This window comes from Elephantulus edwardii, unplaced genomic scaffold (assembly GCF_000299155.1).
Source record: "Elephantulus edwardii isolate Elephantulus edwardi_28Jun2011 unplaced genomic scaffold, EleEdw1.0 scaffold00086, whole genome shotgun sequence".
NCBI classification, from domain to species: Eukaryota; Metazoa; Chordata; class Mammalia; order Macroscelidea; family Macroscelididae; genus Elephantulus; species Elephantulus edwardii.
This window is the reverse complement of record NW_006399836.1, coordinates 11,446,551-11,452,720: the sequence shown is the minus strand read 5'-3', so window position 1 is coordinate 11,452,720 and position 6,170 is coordinate 11,446,551. Positions and strand designations below refer to the sequence as shown.

Below are 6,170 nucleotides of genomic sequence, written 5' to 3'. Positions count from 1 at the left end.
GGACTGAGATACCATCTTGACCTCTCCATTGTAATTTTGACCTTCATTTATTTGGAGCGGAGGCATTTTTTTTAAAGGGAAAAAATGTCATAGGTTGTCTAAAAATAAAGTGTGTTTAAACTAAAAAAAAAAAAAGAGTAGAAAGATCATTCAGTGCAGCTGCTTGGGCATTCTATCTTGTGAAATGGTCTACGACTTCTCTGTAATGACAACTAGGGAGACAATAAAAAGGTTATATATATATCTCTCTCCTTTGATTTTGTTGTGTCTTTGATGTGTCTCTTGTAGACAGCATAACAATGAGCCAGGTTTTCTTATCCTGCTCATTGTTGTGCACATGGAATATTCTGCTACTCTTTCTGCCTTAATTGGTGCATTCCATTCACTCACGTTCCACGTGACTATGGGCAGATGTCTCATCGCTGTCATGTTGCTGAATCTGTTAATTAGAATCGTGATTCTAGTAATTTCTCTTTCATGATGTTGCTTATTGGTCCAGTTGCTGTTTTATCTGATGTTGCTTTTTGCTTTCTTTTTGGCTGAAGTGAATCCTATAATGAAGGCTTTATTAGTTGCTGTTATTGTTACGTACCCTTGATTTGGAATTGATTCTTACAGGACCTTCCAGCAGGTTTTTCAGAGACAGTTTATTATACATTTTTACTGGTTTTAAACTTTGCAGTGGTCCCTTGTTCTGCTCTGACAACAGATTGTTGATCTAGGTATAAGATTCTGAAGAGCACAATTAAATGTTCTGACATTTCCATTCTTCTCAGTGTTAGTCATAATTCATTCTGATCCATACAGTCTACTGCTTTTGCATAATCAATAAAACATGAATAAATATCCTTACGGTAGTCTTTGATTTTAACCAAGATACATCTAACGTAAACAATAATAATAATCCTAACATTATTGACCCTTAGGCTATAAAGTGTTTTTAAATTTTTTGATCAAAAGTAAAATGTATGAAATAAATCCATGTTTACACTGGTCTGGTGGGAAAAGAGTTACACTGTTATCCCAAAGGCAGGCAGTTTGAATCTACCAGCAGCTACCTAAGAAAAAGATGGAACTCTCTTTCTAAGCAATTCACAACTTCTGAAAACCTGAGGATGAGGGAGGGAGTTATGTTGCTTTTAGTAATATTGGAACAAACTGATAACATATTCCTATCCTTGAGTTCTTTATCAGGTTAATACCTGTAAATAGATGTTGTTGTTTTTAGGTGCTGTCAAGGAAAGTATGACTCATAGCGACCCAATGATCAACAGATCTGAACCCTGTTCTATCCTGTGCCAACCTCATCACCTCTGACACACATGAGCTCATTGCTGTAGTCACCATGTCAATCCATCTTGTCGCTGTTCTTCCTCTCTTTAGTTGACCCTCCCCCTTTCCAAGCCTGATGCGCCTTTCCAAGGAACAGCCCTTCTTAGCAACATGCCCAGTTTTTGTGAGATGAAGCTTCACCAGACTTACCTCTAGGGTGCACTCTGGCTGCTGGTACCAAGGATGTTGGTTGTGGATCCAAGTAAGATAAAAATAATGAAGAGTTAAGACATAATTTCTCTGTGGTCAAGACAGGACATACTTCAAGAGGATTTCGACACAGATACAGTGGTGTGGAAATGGTCTAAAAATATTCCTTTCATAACTGTTGTTATTTGATGTCATTGAGTGACTTCCACCTCGTGTTGTGTTAGGTGCCATTGAGTTGAGTACCTCTCATATTCACCCTGTTATTAACTGATCTAAACACTGTCCTATCCCCTTCCACCTCACAGAGATCTTATATACAACAGTGCAGAAGCTTACCATCCTCACAGTCATTGCCAGGCGTGAGACCACTGTTACAGCCATTGTGTTAATCATCTCATTGAAGGTCTTCTCTGTGCTGACCTTCCCCTGGTCCAAGCACAATGTCTTTCTCTAGATATCTTCTTATTACATGTACAGACTTTGTAGCCATACTCACCTCTAAAAAGCATTCTGAGTGTACAACTTATAAGACACATTTATTCTTTCTTCTGGCAGTCCTGAAGATAAATACTTTTTTTCTTAGTAATTTTAATGAAAGTTTGTAAAGACTTAGGGTTTCCATTCATTCATTGTTGCACTTTTCTCCCTGCCCAACCCATCCCCCCACAATTCACTCTTCTCCTTGAAAAGTAAAAGAAAAACTCTTTCATTGTTATGCAATCCCTACCCCCAAGTCTATTCCACTGTGGTGCAGCCTTCATTCTGGACTCCTTTCACAATAATAATACCTAATCACATATCCCTTTTATTTTATTTTTTTTTCACATATCTCTTTTAAACAGTTCTCTCCCTCATCTGTTTCAATGCAATATACATCATTCCTCCCCTCCTTCTCTGCCTTCCCTCAACCCTGATGTCAGCCCGCTTTGCAACAGTGGCCCTATGCAATATTTTTCCTTTTGTGACTGATATATTTCACTCAACATAATGTCCTTCAAGGTCATCCATTTTGCATAATATTTCATGAGTTGTTTGTTTTTTCAATGCTGCATAGTATTCCATTGTGTGAATATACCAGAGCTTCTCTATTCATTGGTTGATGGGCACTTGAGTTGTTTCCAGCTCTTTGCTATTGCAAACAAAGTAGCAATAAACATGGGTGTGCATATATCTGCTTGGGTGGTGGTTATGGTTTCTTTAGGGTAAATTCCCAGTAGTGCAATTCCACTACTGGGAAGATAAATATTCTTTATCAATACCATAAAACAAAGGCATTGATTCTTCTTAACTCTTCTTTCTTCATCGTTTTTTCATACAAACATATGAGGTGAAAAAGACTATGACTCGGGTCAGGTGCACCCTAGTCCTCAACATAATGTCTTTGTTTTCATACCTTACAGTGTGGTATTTTAGGGGTAGATTTGCCAATGTGATCCATCATTTCATTACTGCTGGTTCTATGAAAGTTGTTTGTGGATTCAAACAGAGTGAAATCCACAACTCCATTCTTTTCACCTTCCCTTCATAATGTTGTTTATTGGTCCAATTACTTGGTTTTTTAAAACATTAAATATTTTTTTCATTGTTGCACATTTGCCACCCCCAAACTTACTCACCCACCAGTTGCTTATTTACCATGATATTGCTTTTTATTCTCTATATGTTGAAGTGTAACACACCAAAGGCTGTCATTTTTTTATCTTCATTAGTAAGTATTTCAAATTCTTTTTGCTTCCAGTAAGAAAGGCTGGGTCATCTGTACATTGCAGGTTGTTGATGAGTCTTCCTGCTGTTTTCATATTCTGTTCTTCTTCAGACATTCTAATTCATTGGATTATCTGACTAGAACACAGATTATATAAATATGGTGTATGAGCCAACCCTACCACATATACACACTCTTCCTGATGTTAAACTGTACAATATCCTCAGTTTTATTTTAACAACTATAACTTGATCTGTGTAGGTTCTGTATGAGCACACTTATACATTGTGGAATTGTCATTCTTTACCATGTTGTCTGTCATTTGTTGTGACCCACACAGTCAAATGTTTTTTACATAACCAATAAAACACAGATAAACTTTGTCTTGTATTCCTTGCTTTCAGCCAGAAAGATGCATCTGACATCAGGACCACTGGTTCTTGTTTATTTGAGACACCATGAATGGTTGGGGTTGGACAAATTCTTCTTGATAAAGCGATTCTGTGTATTTCCTTACATCTTCTTTTGATTATTCAGCATTATTCACTATTTCATATCTATTGTTGTTTTATGATGCTGTTTTTTGACTCATAGTGATTCTATGAAAAACATATCTGGACTTTTTCTATCCTGCACCATTCTTAGAGTCCCCGGCATGCTTGAGCTATTGCCACAAGCACTGTATCAGCCTATATTTGCTGAGGGTCTTCCTCTCTTTTGCTGGCTTTCCACCTCTCCGAGCATGATGTGCCTCCCCAAGGAACAGCTTCTTTGACAACATGCCCCGAGTATGTGGGGGGCGGGGAGAAGCCTTGCCTCTAAGGAGCACTCTGGTTGCACTAACTGCAAGGCACACCTGTTATTTAGGCAGTCCATGAACTGGCTGTTCAGAACTCTTCTTCAACTTCACAACTCAAAGGCATCGGTTCTTCTTTGTCCAGCTCTCAGAAGCATAGCAGGGGATTGGAAAGACTGTGGCTTGAATCAGACACATATTAGTCTTTAAACTGGCATCACTGTTCTTCAGTTCTTTGGAGATGTTCCTGACAGTAGACTAGTTCAGTGTGAAACATCACCTGATCTCCTGACTTGCGGTACCAAGGGTGTCGGTTGTGGATTCAAGTAAGATGAAATCATTGACAATTTCATTTTTTTCTTTATCTGTCATGATGTTGCCTATTAGTCCAGTGGGGAAGATCTTTGTTTTCTTGATATTTAGATGTAATCCACATTGAAGGCTGTAGTCTTTGATTTTTCTGTAGGCAGCACCTCAAGTTCCCTCCCCTTTAAGCAAGCAAGGTTGTGTCATCTGCTTAGTGTAGGTGGTTGATGAGACTTCATCCAATCCTGATGCCACATTCTTCCTCACAGAATCTTGTTTCGGTAATAATTTTCTCAGCATTGTGATTGAACAGATATGAGCAAAGATACATTCCTCAGACACACCTTCCTTCATTTTAAACCATGCAGTGTTTCCTTGTTCTGTTCTGATGACAGTTCTTGGTCTAGGTATAGATTTCCTATAAGGCTAATTTGTCTTGGTGTAGGTATAGAGTTCATGTAAGGATAATTAAGTACCCTGGAATTCCCATTCTTCTCAATGATAACCATTATTTGTTATGATCCACACAATGAAATGCCTTTGCAAAGTACATATGACACAGATAGACATTTTTCTGGTATTCTATGCTTTCAACTAGGATACATCTCACAGCAGCAATGCTATCCCTGGTGCCATGGTCTTTTCTAAATCCAGCATGAACTTTTGGCTGTCAATGTAGTTCTCTGTCAATGTAGTGCTCTATGCATTTTTTTTTTACAATCTTCACCAATATTTTGCTTGCGTATGATATTAATGATTTAGTCTGATCATTTCCACATTCTATTGGGTCACCTCTCTTAGGAATGGAAACAAATACGGATCTCTTGTGTCTGCAGCCTGTCTTTCAAACTTCCTGACATAGACTGGTGAGCATGTCCAGATTTTCTTTTATACATATTTACTCATAGAACCATAAAATATTGCAATTCAAGGCTTGAATTTTCACCTTCAGGCCTTTGAGGAAAATGACTAGTTAGGGTTTTTTCGTTTTAGTCAAGACTGGGAAACAGTTTGGAACAATTCTGCTCTGTCACTTGGGGTTATTATGAGTTGAAATGAACCCAGCAATAACTTCTGTCTTCATCTGAGTACTCTTCTTTGTGTCCCAGTAGGACCTGCTGATTTGCCTTCACAGAGCAGAGGAGAACTGAGAAAAGGATGAGCAATTTTCTTTTGATAACACTTGGCTGTGTCCTGCAGAGACTTTGGGATAACTCTGTGGCTGCATTTGTTGCATCCTGGGGGAATCCCGAGATACCTGGTCCTTTTGCGCTTATTGCCACAGCGGGATCTCATTCACTCTCTTACATTGTTTTTTTCTTCTCCAAAGACAAAGTGTAGACTCCTTCCAGCCTGGACACTGAAACATGAATCCTGAAGAGAAACATAGAGAGGCCATTGCTGATCCCACGACCCGAGGAGAGGATGAGCCCAGTCCAGAAGAGAGTGAAACTAACCTAGAAGAGGATGGGTCCAATCTGCAAGAGAGTGGGCCCAACCCCAGCCCAGAAGAGGATAGTCCCACTCCAGAAGAAGGTGGGTCCAGCCCAGGAGAAGATGAACCTGCTGCAGGAGATGATGCATCCAATCCAGGTATTATTTCTTTCTCTTCTCAGGATGTGGAATTGAGGATGGAAACTCCAAAGCTTAGTTTGCTGCAGGTGAATCAATAGTTAAGGAGGAATTGGACGAGCAGATCTCTGCACTCTGGGAGAAACCCAGGGGAGTCTCCTCAGTTATTTCGTAGTCCTCAGCTAAGAATAGCCTGGATAGGGGCTCACGTTCTCCCTATTCTTCCCTATTCCATCAAATAATTCAGAAGTGACCTAAGGGCAGTCCATGGGGAAGTGGGGAGGGGGAGACAGAAATAGACATAAAGCT

At 39.3% G+C, this 6,170-nt stretch overlaps 1 protein-coding gene across 1 annotated transcript in view; it reads left to right on the top strand.

Moving 5' to 3' along the window:
- Nucleotides 1-6,170, top strand: part of LOC102867575 (apolipoprotein L3-like) — a 27,452-nt gene that overhangs the window by 643 nt on the left and 20,639 nt on the right. The window lies entirely within an intron of this gene.